Genomic DNA, 12532 nt, shown 5'->3' on the forward strand with positions numbered 1-12532 from the left:
GCTGCTCTTTGTGAGTTAAATCAATCTTTAAAGAGCCTTTTAAGGCTAAAACAGGAGTTTACCACTGTTTTTCATCTCTATGAAAAAGGGATCCATCTCCCAATTTGTCAGCCTCTCCGTTTTTTCGGCCACCTCTCTCCATAACTGTTAAAAGTTTTAAAGGACAATAAATTTGAGCATTTTACACCGTGCTTTTCATAAGGGCAGTTCAATTTATCTCTATTCCTGAGAAAGATGAATGTTGTCACTCTGCATTGCAAAGCCTTGCATTATGGGGAATGAAGGCTACTGCTGCAGCATGAGAGCATTTATAGAAGGCTCAAGCTCAGATGTCACCAGAGCCCAAATATGGATGAGCCATCACCCGGCAACTGCCATCTGTTGAGTGTTTCATGACAGCTGTATCTCCTGACCAGAACTGGTGCAGATAATCAGCCGAGGCAGCAAATAACAGACCCACCTCCCTCTCTCTGAAGAGAATTCCACATTCACCAGGCCTGTGACTCTGACTTTAATGGCACTGTAATGATTTTCTAACAGACACAGTGGTGTTCAGCTTTGATTTAGAGCAAACAATAAACTACAGCACAGTTTAAAAGCGGCAGCTAGGCATTCCTAATGCAGGGATGGTTAGTCTTGGATGAGTGCTTATGCATTGCCTGAAGAGAGATATTCTTACTAAATGAAAATTATTTCCCAATAATACCTTGCATGGGTGTTCCCCCTCCCCTTCTGGCAAGACTCAGAAAATAAGACTTGACAAAAGGTGTCTTTGAATAAGGTTGTTGTGTCTGCAAGTAGCAAAGATTATTTCCATGTCAGATTTTTGCACTCGGCAAACACTAGTTAATATTCTCAGAGCAGTTCTATTTTAAATGTGCTCATATATATATATATATATATATATTATACAAAAATCTGATATTTTCTCCTTCCAACATATTGTTTTGGCAGAACAGATCACTCTCCCTTCACCCCAGACCCTGCCCCCATTCTAAATCTACAAAGCTGCCATCTGGCTCTTCTCCTTGCAAAGCGGCTTCTCATAAGCTTGGAGGCCTCCCAAAAGAGACGCAGCATGGTAAGGTCACAAAATGAGATGCATAGGTGGTGGAGTGATGGAGAGGTCAAAGGCAAATCTGCTTTGAAGCATTGTAAAACCTCTCCACCCACCTCTCTCTTTCTCCCTCTCTCTCACACATACACCCAGAATCACTTGTCTGCTTCTCCACACATATGCTTCAGAGCTACATGCTGTCACACTATTGTACCAAAAAACAACAAAAACCAAAGGTCTCAAAAAAATGGAAGAGAGAAGCTCTGGGGCACCAATTCACACTCTTCTTGCAGTGGATCAACCCCTAGAGTGAGCATGTACAAGCCAATATGTTCAAAAACTGCAGGCCTCATGCTAGGGTTAGTCCTACCATAGGGCAGGTTGAGGCAGATTCTGAGATACCATTAAAGGGCAACAAATGTATTAATTGTTTAGTTTTCACTACATTTTTAATGGAACATGAGTGAGATTTTCTACCCTGGACACCACAAACGTCTAGAGCTGTCTCTGCTTCAGCATTTTAATACATGAAGTGAAAAGTCAAACTGGCAGCCCTTTACTGTTCCTGAAACACTGAATTGGAGAAAACAAAATGGTATCCCTCTAGACCTATCACCCATGCTGGCTGCTTCAGTTTGTTTCACAACAAGGCCAAACCTTTTCAAAACCAGGACTCTCTGCTGCGGTGAGTTACATTTCTAAAATGAGATCCACTGCAGTTCAAGCTTGCCTGGCAATCACATTCTAGATTTTATGCATTTAAGGGGTTTGTTGTTGTTTTGCTTTTGCTGAGCTTTGTAAGCTACCTCAAGCATTCTCTTGAATGGAAAAGCCAGTTGCCTGCAATAAATAATCACAAACTGAGGCCAGGCTAGACTAGAGAGGCCACAAGAATTTTCTCAGGTCTGTTAAAAAGTAGTGGTTTTGATGTGACATGAAGACTGTAGTCCTAACACCATTTTCCTGGGAGCAAGCCATATTGAACTTGATGGGACTTACTTTTGAGTAATTAATGAAAAAAATATAAAAACAATAATGCAGGAAATTCATACAGACAAAACCAAAGTCTGATCTCATCGGTCAGGCTTTCCCTGAACCATACTCTCAGACTCTATTCTTGTCTATACGAATTCCATGAATTCCTGCCTTAATATGCTTTTACACTATTTTGCTGGTTTGTGTTGTATTTTTGTATTAGTGATATGGTTTACTGTTTTTATGCTGTACACCACTTAGATATTTTAAAAATATGAAGTGAGTTATAAATGTTTTAAATAAATAAATGATCCCCTGAAGAAACTGTTAGGTCCCTGAAGCATTGCTGCAATAGACTTGTGTGCTCTTTGTTATGACAGCCTGGCTGTTCATGTAGTCATGGGCAGTAGTACATTTCTCCCTCTCCCAGTGACAGAGCATTTTTGGGATTGTTTTGAAAAGTTTTTTTTTAAGTTACCATGTGAAAGAATTGATACTTATCCATACATGAGTACTTGTCTATTCCTGTAAAAAGAAACACTCCTGGTGCCAACACTGTTATCTTTTCGGCGCCAGGTCAAGACTTTCCTCTTCTCCCAGGCATTTTAACATGTGTTTTTAAATTGTTTTAATTTTTTTAATTGTGTTTTAAATTGTTTTTTAAAGATGTGTTTTAAATTTGTGTATTTGTTTTAATGTTTTTAGTTACTGTAAACTGCCCAGAGAGCTTCGGCTATGGGGCGGTATATAAATAAATAAATAAATAAAATAAAATAAAATAAAAAGATGGGAAGCTGGTTACCCTGCAGTTGAAAGAGCCACCATGTCTGCTCTTAAAACTCATAACTTTAGCTTTGACCAGACTGCCAAACTACTGTGATGAGATCCAGTATCAAACTTCTATTGTCTTTTTAAAAATGTTTTTTTAAAAATAAAAAAAAATCTGCCACAGCGGGACCTGAATTAAATCATGGCAACAGGCTGAAGGAATTTTTGTTAACCCATCACCTCAGACTATTTTAAAAAAATGTAAATGTACTGCCTTCAAGTCGATTCCGACCTATGGCGACCCTATGAATAGGGTTTTCATGAGGCTGAGAGGCAGTGACTGGCCCAAGGTCACCCAGTGAGCTTTGTGGGGATTCAAACCTTGGTCTCCCAGGTCGTAGTCCAACACCTTAACCACTACACCACACTGGCTCTCTACCTGATTGGAAATAACTCCACAGAAGCTGCCATTATGCTGACTAGAAAATAATTATCATCATCATCAAGACATGTCTAATTCTATTTAAAATATAAAATATATCTAAGCAGTGTAGAGCATATTAAGGGCTCATCCAGATGACTGTAAAATGTGTGACATGATTGCTTTGTGTTTTCATAATTTTTTGGTTATCCATATGATACCACGCGCTGTTGCGCATTTTCGCTCGGTTAAATCCGCTCCTGCAATACCGCAAATCATGCAATTTGCTTTTTTAAATCAGAAATCATCCGCTGTACCTTCAGGCGCTCGGATGCAATACCGCGGACTTTACAGCTGTGGGCATTTGATGGGCAGTTCTTGGGCGGTTCCCCATATCCCTTCCCTCATTCTCAGCCAATCACATATTTCCACTGTTGCACATGTGCGCAAATGTCCGGGGAAAGCCCGGGAAAAAGGAACCTATCAGAGCAATGGTGTGGTGTTTGGGGGGACCCCTGCAACTTCTACTGCGCAGATGCAAAAAAGTGCATTTGCGCAGAAGCAGCAACAGCGGTTAAGTTTTAGCCAGCCTGCAAACTGGGCAGCCACTCAGGGTGAGATCTGCAATTGTGGTTGTTTGTAAACTTTTTCAGGGGAGAAAATATTTATCTTTGCCTAACCTCCACCTCCCACCCCTCACCCCCCACATCAGATGCCCTTCTTGAATGTATTGGTCTTTGCTTCCAGGCATCCAGAGTCGAGGGAGAGGGGGGAAGAAGAGAAATAGAGGCTTTCCTCTTGGATTACAAACACTCACAGCATCCTTAGTCAATTTCGCTTTCCTGCCTGCAAGGCTACTCTCTTTGAGTCTTGTCAATTTCAACCACAGCCTGCAGGTTCTCTGCAGCCCAGCTGAGCTGAAAAACATACAGTGGCTTTTGTGAAATATCACAAACAGAAGCAAAACCCCCATAGGAATTATTGGCATATAAGTGGTTTGCTAGAGGTCTCAGCCACCCACAACCATAGAGACTGGTGGTCTACCTTCCTAGACATGACACATCGTTACTTGCTGTTCTGGAGAAATAAGTGGAATTGCAATCATGTGTATCTCCAGAAACATTAAAGGTAGAAAAACATACAGTCGGATTTGCGAAATATCACAAATACAAACAAACAAAAATACAGGAATTATAGGCATATAAGTGGTTTGCATGTTTCTTTTATCAGAGGGAACACCGCAAAGCCTGTGCTGGTCGCTTCAGCGCAGACTGACACAGCAGCACGCAGGGCTGTTTGCCTGCATTCCCTGCCCGAGCAAAGAGTGGTCACCCGTGGGGGGGGCTGTTTGCTTCCCTCAGGGGCAGCATTCCTGCTGCCGAGCCGCATAATGGTCCGGGGCTGAACCCTGCAGTGAATGAGCACAAGGGTTATGGGAGGATTCGCCCAGCGATTACAAGCGCTGATCCCTTGCACTGCCCCAATCCCCCTGGATGGTCAGGTGCACCTGTAGACACCCCCCCGGCCGGCACTGCTCCAGAGTGGTGAGCGACAAGGAACTCTATTACAGCCACTACTACCAAACCATCAGGAAATTCAAACTTTCGCGCTCATACGTTCAAGCGCATGTGCCTTGTTGTGCTTTGTTGCAAAGGGGGAGAGGAGCATACGTCATATTTTTGTGGATCAATTGGCTGATAGGAGGGAGTGTAATGGGTGGAGCTGGGAAAAAGCGAGAAGAAGTACGGGTCCTCTCGCTGCGTGTGTGGGCGCAAAAAAATTGGGTTTTTTATTGGGAAAGAGCGAACAAACAGGCAAAGTGAGGACTGTCAGATGACGAACCAGATATGGAAAACGTGGATTATCCCGCTCCGTTTGGATGAGCCCTAAGAAACAATTTTTTTTTTACAAAAAATCATTATAAACTACTAATAAATATATACTTATATCAGTACCATAACTGGGTACTGATCATAAACCTTTCTCCTCCTGACACATCTCCTGACTCAACACCTCACCCTAGCTCTTGCCCAGGACTCCACCCATCCACCTTGGCTCTTGCCCAGGACTCACTGGTCACCACAAAATATCTCACAACAAAGAGGATACCCTGAACCTGCCTGCCTCACCCTAGTTTCTCACTCTAGGGTTCTAAATGGTCATGGTAGTCAGAAATCAAGATGCATGGGTGGCACCTCCATGAAACCTCCAGCAGATGACACCATAGGGGATGATGTCATCCTTAAGTGGTGATGTACCTGGGACATCAATGGGAGTAAGTCCCATTGACACCCCTTGCACCAAGGCCATTGGTCCAATCCAGTTCAGCCCCTGCTATGGCTGCATTTCAGTTGCCTAAAGAGCTTCCTTTCACAGATCTGCATCATATGTATTTTTGCCTTAAGAAGCCTGACTTAAAATGTGCCAGTAATTAGTAAAACTCTTTCCCTCTGCTTCCTTTGTTCTCCTTTGAAATCCATTTTGGTGTGCTGTGCATAAGATCTGTTTTTATGTGCCAATGTGACTGTGAATTAGCCTCTTGATTTCCTAAATAAAACAGCCTGTTCAAAGGGCAGGTAGTGATAGAAGCTCCTCCTCACTGCCAAGCCTCACCTTCCAGTCCCTGGTACTTAAATATAACTTGCCTTTTAAAAAATAACAAGTAAACATTACATTAGGTGGTCTTTTATTAGTATATTTAACAAGTGTCAGGTAGAAGGATGGAGAGCTCACATTTGGACCAAAACAAAGGGGTGAAAAATCAGAAAGGCTTGTAAATAAAACAGCAGTCATTGCAGCTGCATACTGATAAGGAATTTCCGGAGAGAAGAGTTGCATGATGGCAGAATTTATGTAACATGGACTGAGGCTTTGTAGACAGCAGCCTATGCTGTGATTGGCTGGTGTTCACTGTGGAACTGGAAGTGGCTTGATGAATTACAGCACAATGGGAGTCTGGTAAGACATATGATCATGGCAGCAAGCAAGAAGAAGGAGGTCTGCCTGAGTCAGTGGATAGCAGAGATGTGCCTTGCCTATTCATGTTTCTAAAGACAGTTTTTGCTGGCCAGCAGTGGCTCATTGTTTTAGCATACTGTCACAGTTTCTCAGAGGCTTTTATGGGAGGACTCCACAGGGCCCTTTGTATAAATTTCAGAATACTAGTTGAGGGGCAGAGAAAATTTTAGGGATGGTGTTGAATTCTTCCTTCATCTCTCAGCCTAGGCAACCCCTGACAGTGTTTTATTTGGCCCATTGGCAAAGCAATAAAGGTAGAACTTGACCCCAAGCACCAGTTTTTCATAACCTTCACGGTGCTAGAATGATAGCCTTTTATCACTATGTCTCTGAGTGGGTTCACATCCTCCCTGCGTTTAATTTCTAACAAGGAATGTTCTGGGGCCTGCTTGTAAATGCCCAGCTGCCTAATTCCAAGCAGAAAACGTATCATTTGGTGGAGATGCCTTTCATGAGGCAGAGTGAGGTACTGTAGCTGCTTCAAGTCACAGATGTTGGGAGGGGGGAGGTGGTGAAGCATTGGAGGACAGAACTGTGTGTCCTGTGCCCCCGAAATTAGCCTGCTGCCTTCCAGTGTCATGGACCGTGAACCAATGGTTCTATGAGCCAGTACTGAAGTAAGACGCAACTGCCAGTCCAGTTAGCTGGTGTACATGGAATTGGGGAGGGGCCATCTTGTCCTACACCTCAGACAGCAAAATGTCTTGGGCCAGCCCTGATTTCCAAGGGCAGGCAGCACTGAGGGAATTGTACTCTACTCATACCACTCATTCCAGCATTAAGCCCTTGTTTTCAAAGTATGTCCATGGACTCAGCACTGGTGAGCTTTGGCTTCAGCTAAGCCCTGCATCATCTGTTGTTCCATACAAACTCTTGTTTCTCAGTTATGAGCACAAGCCTGTAACTATTTTGAAACTGGAGTGGCTAGAGGTCCAAACCACCCCATGTTCCCATTTGATTTTGTTTATGCTGGGGAATCTACTGTGTTGGGTTACACTGTGTCATAAATCCCCCCATGCCCCCCTCCACCTCTAGTGCTTAAGTTACAGCCCTAAAACATTTAAAATGCCAGCTTTGCTTTTAGCTCAGTGGGAGGCTCTGGTTTGTTGCTACATTAGATTTTACCAAATTGGATGGCATTTAGATCTCTTTTTTATTTTTACAAGTTTATGCTAAAAGAAGCTAGTGAAACAAGCAATAAGCTTTCCCTCCCCTTGGAAGTCACTTTTATGTTGTAAAAGTTTGGTTTTTATATGGTAAAGTGATTGTGAAATAGACTCTTGATTTCTTAAACAAAACAGCATGTAAAGAAGGCCAGGTAGGGGGAATGGGCCCCTCTTGAAGCTTTTTATAGATTGCCCAGGCATCAGATGGGAACTGCCTCCTCTGCCTGAACACAGATTTTGAAAGTGCTTCATTTTAAGACCACATACGTAACGTCTTTTTTTTTTTTTAAGCAAGTTGCTTATTGGGATAAAAAAGCACAAGATCAACTCACATTCAAATGAAACTTGGGGGATTCCTTTGCAATTCTTTGGATCACAGGAGCAGGGGGCTGGGAATTAACAATGAACTTCACTGCCATATAGAAAAAAGATACAATAGGTCAGAGCCTATAATTTGACATTTGAGTCCCAGGAAGGGCCCCAGTGTGCCGTGTACTATTCAGATTCAAAGCCAATGAGAAAGTGGGGTGGGGGCAATGGGCGGGAAGGGACAGGGGAACCATGCAGCAATTGGGGTCATTGTCTGCTTTATGCTTGGGGCTGATTAAAAATGCAAACACCACTAAGCGGTGTAAACTCCAGGGCAAACTCAAGAACAGTAGGCAAGGCCACAAGGGTTAGGATAATTTTATTCTTTTGTTTTTAAGTTGTAAGGAGTAAATCTGGGGCTGGGTGGGGGGAAAGGAGGGGTTGGGTAGAAAAGTGCTTGGACTGCTGGGTTCTTGGATCTGCAACTGTCAGGGGGGTTACCTCCAAGATGGGCATGCTAAGTCGACAGAGATGCTGTTACTCCATGGTTCCATGCTAATAAGGCATGCTTCCCACAGTGTGTGACAGAAAAGATGAATACCGTGTAGCACTAATGGTTAATTTGTAGTGGCATCTGTGTTCCTTGAATGTTTGTGAAGTCTCCTGATTCACCCGTATACAACTGAGCTTCTTCCTCTCTCTCTTTCACTCTCTCCTCTTTTCAATATAAAAAAGGGCATAGTGATATGTAATGAGATGAGGCGCGACTGACAGACCACTTCTGAATGTGATATTGGCCATCAGCCATCTTATTTTTTATTATTCTAATAACTGATGCACTCAGAATTGTATTTATCAGGAGCAAATCATGTAAGCATTAACCACATTTTTAAAAAAATGTTAATGATGTTAGAAACCTGTCACAGATAGCATCAAGCCTCAGTAATGTTAATCTATATAGCCTGGATTTGAAAGTCCTCTGGGAAGCATATATTTAGGCTTACTGCTGAGCGAACATGACTGTTAGGATTATGGAGGCCCTACAGAGTGACGGAAAGCATAACACTCCTTCTGACTAGCGGGTAAACAATAAGCCGATTGTCTGATGACGCTTTGGGACTAAAGAGCCCTACTGCTGAGGAACTCTAGGTATAAAGCTGCTATCAGGAAGGAGCCTTAGTGTTTTCTTCACAGAGTTAGAAAGCTGTCAAGGATTCAGATGAACTACCCTAGTGAGCATACAGGAAGCCAAACAGGATATTCTTGTTTCAGGCCTGGGTAATTATGCAACACTTGAACTTCTCCAAATCCTCCAGCATGAGTAACACGCTTTTAAAAAGGACAGTAAGGTGTCCTAGTAGTGTGGGAAGTGTTGTTACAGAGCACGTTCCCCTTCACAAAGTTGGCTTGTTTATTTTATCACTACCCGATCAGCGGAATACGCAAAAGCTAACTCTACCCACTGCTGAGTGCCATTTCCAAGCCACACAGAATGAGCCCAAGTTAGCTCACTAAATATTTACAAGATTGCTTTTTTGTGTGTGTCCCAAACATTTTCTCTTTGGTGAGCATAAAATGGCTCTTTAATTGGACCTGTCCAATCACTTCAGGCTTTGCTTTCTGGTGAAGTTCACAGCCCAATGAAATAGAAACTTGGTGTCACAAGTCCTGGCAAAAAGTTATAAGGTTCAACCTGAGAGGAAGGTCCATGGGACAATGTCTATCACTTAACAACGCAATTCAAACCCTAGCTGGGTAGCAGTGGGACATGATTTCAGGGGCAGAAGCTAGCAAAGCTGTTTTAGGCTGGGTGGAGGTACGCTTCTGCCACATCAACACACCCCCTCCAGTGCAGTGGGCTGGGGATTTGAGTTGCAGTATATCAGGATGTGGGGCAATACATCACTGTCACTGCTTCATACTTGGTGCACACTTTGGCAACATTTATCTGAAGAGCAAAATATGCATCTGAAAAGTAATGTACTTAGGTCAGTTGTGCCTTAGGACGTATCAGATTACAAACCAAACAACGTTATAGTGCAGATTATGCAAGTTATTTGCACTTCAACATGCATCTGTTATAAAACTGGCTCCTCTGTTATTGTCGTTTTGGCACCAGGTAAAGACCTTTTTTTATTCTCCCAGGCCCTTTAAAAAAAACAAAAAACACTCCCAGGCATTTTTAAGATCCCTTTAAGATCTTCAGTGTCTTTAATTCTGTCGTGTTAATGCATATTCTGTTGTTGCTGGTTTTATTTGTTTGTTTTGTTTCGTTTTGTGCTGTGGTTGGTTTTATTCTGTTTATTTTTTAGAGCTCATGCAGATTGTTTCGTATGGTTTTTAACTGTTATTGTTAACCGCCCAGAGGGCATTGTTAATTGAGCAGTATACAAATGATGATGTATGTATGTATGTATATAGGTTAGTCATTTAAGTAAATAAATATATAAAAATACAAACTAACCTCAGTTTTACCCTAGCACAAACATAGTCTTAGATTATATCATCCTCAGCAGAAGACACAGTACTTTCTGTCTCATTTCTTTCAAGGTCCTGAGTGATGAGACTTTGCCTGAATGAGGCCTCCTAAGGACTAAATTATCTTTTGATTTGGTGGCAGTGGTGATTTCCATGATCAGATCTCCCTATATTTTTTTGTTTGTAATTCAAAGCAGTTACAGGGAGCTTGACATTTGATTAGAGCAGCAACAAGTGTGGAGTGCTGAACCGTTCTACTGGGGGTGTGATTTGGATTAGAAAAACAAATTGAAGGGAAGTATTCAATAACCCCCATTTGCCAGGATCACTGCTCCGGTCAAAATGGAGGCATCTATGGCTGTTTTCATGAGAGCCAGTGTGGTGTAATGTTAGAGTGTTGGACTATGACCTGGAAGACCAGGGTTCGAATCCCCACACAGCCATGAAGCTCGCTGGGTGACCCTGGGCCAGTCACTGCCTCTCAGCCTCAGAGGAAGGCAATGGTAAACCCCCTCTGAATACCGCTTACCATGAAAATCCTATTCATAGGGTCGCCATAAGTCAGAATCGACTTGAAGGCAGTCCATGGCTGTTTTCAATTACAAACAAAAATGTGGAGTTATGAAATGGTAGCTTTTCTGCACTGTGTGCAGTTTGGCCCTAACTTAGTCAATGAAAATGGAGGACAAAGCGATTAATGGCTACTAGCCACAATGACTGTACTACCTCCACTGTCAGAGGCAGTGCGCCTCTGGATGCCTGTTGCTGGGAATCACGAGTGGGCAGAGTGTTCTTGCACTGTGGTCCTGCTTTTGGGCTTCCCAAAGGCATCTCGTAGGCCACTGTGAGAGCAGGATGCTGGACTAGACAGGCCATTGGCCTGATCCAGATGGCTGTTCTTTACATCATTTTGGTCTTCCCAAATGTAACTAAGACAACATAAGACAGGCAGCTGAGCTGGCACCATTTTTTTTTTCATTCAAAGGGGAAGGGAGAAGAAGGGAGAAGGAGAAAAAAGATTGCTGCACTTCTTGGACTTGAAATGTAGTCCAGGTGTCCGTATGAAGAATCTCCAGTGGAGGAAAAAGAAAAGGAAAAATAGGGGTGGTGGGAGGCCTTGGTAGAGCCACAGCTGTCAGGAAACTGCACAGTCACTTCTTGTGTTGATGATGGCCAATATGCAGGAGGTCAGTTCACACCTCCCTACCATCATGAGTCACAAAAAGAGCATATGGGAAGGCTCAGAATGAAAAAGAGTCTCCCCCATACCAGCTGTCTGAACTTCCAAAGAATCAAGATGGTTTTGGCAGACAGTAACATATGAAGCTGCCGTATATTGTCAGACCATTCATCCATCTAGCCCAGTTTTGTCAACACTGACGGGCAGCATCTTTCCAGGATTTCAGGCAGGAGACATTCCCAGACCTACCTGGAGATGCTGGGGATTGAATCTGGGACCTAAGCGATAAAACAAGTACTCTTACATAATACTGGACAGCATTTCTTGTTCACCATCAACCTTTAAATCATGTGCCAGAAAAGCACATTAAACCAGTGTGAGCATACACTGATCCAGGTCCCTGTCCTCTGGCAAAACTCTGTCAGCATCACTCCATAGGAATCAAAGGGGTTGTGAGAGTGCACATGAAAGCACGACATAGCCATCTGTGCCAAGCATTCCCTGCTGTTCTTTCCTCCTGCAAAGCATACGCTACCGGACACACAGTCCTACTCTGTTACTCCAATAGCATGTAGTGGTGTGTGCGGTGATACTTTCATTAAGGGTGCTTTCTCCATCCAACTGCTGTAACCCAAAGACAACCTGACTGAAGCTACACTGCCCCTGTCTGATAGAATAAAGATAATGGGAAATTATCTGACTTCCCATTAATTAATTATAATTGAGTTGCAGTACATGAATCCATATGGACTCCAGCAGAATCTGCACAAAATGCTGGGAAGAGATGCAGTTAAAACATAGGACTTATCTAACATTTTGCAAAATGAAATATCACCCCTCCCTGTTCCCTGGAAGCCTTGGCTGTTCTTGTTTGTCAGCTCTAGTTGCCAAACCTCCCTCCCTCTCCCTTTCATTAGGCCACTTTCCACCTGTATTGCGACTTTTGTTATAGCAACACGAATAGTGCCTTAGATTGGTAGTTTCCTTCCTGTGGGCGCGGTAGATAAAACATTCTCAGAAGAGTTAATCAGCACCAGCTGTGTTCATAATTATCAAGGTAACAGTGGCTTGCACATAATAACTGAGTTATTAGTTATTGCGAGTCGGTCTCATGATGCAAAGCCTATAACTTTATTAATTGGTGATGTTGTTGCTATGTA

Source organism: Rhineura floridana, chromosome 6, assembly GCF_030035675.1.
Source record: "Rhineura floridana isolate rRhiFlo1 chromosome 6, rRhiFlo1.hap2, whole genome shotgun sequence".
Taxonomy (NCBI): domain Eukaryota; kingdom Metazoa; phylum Chordata; class Lepidosauria; order Squamata; family Rhineuridae; genus Rhineura; species Rhineura floridana.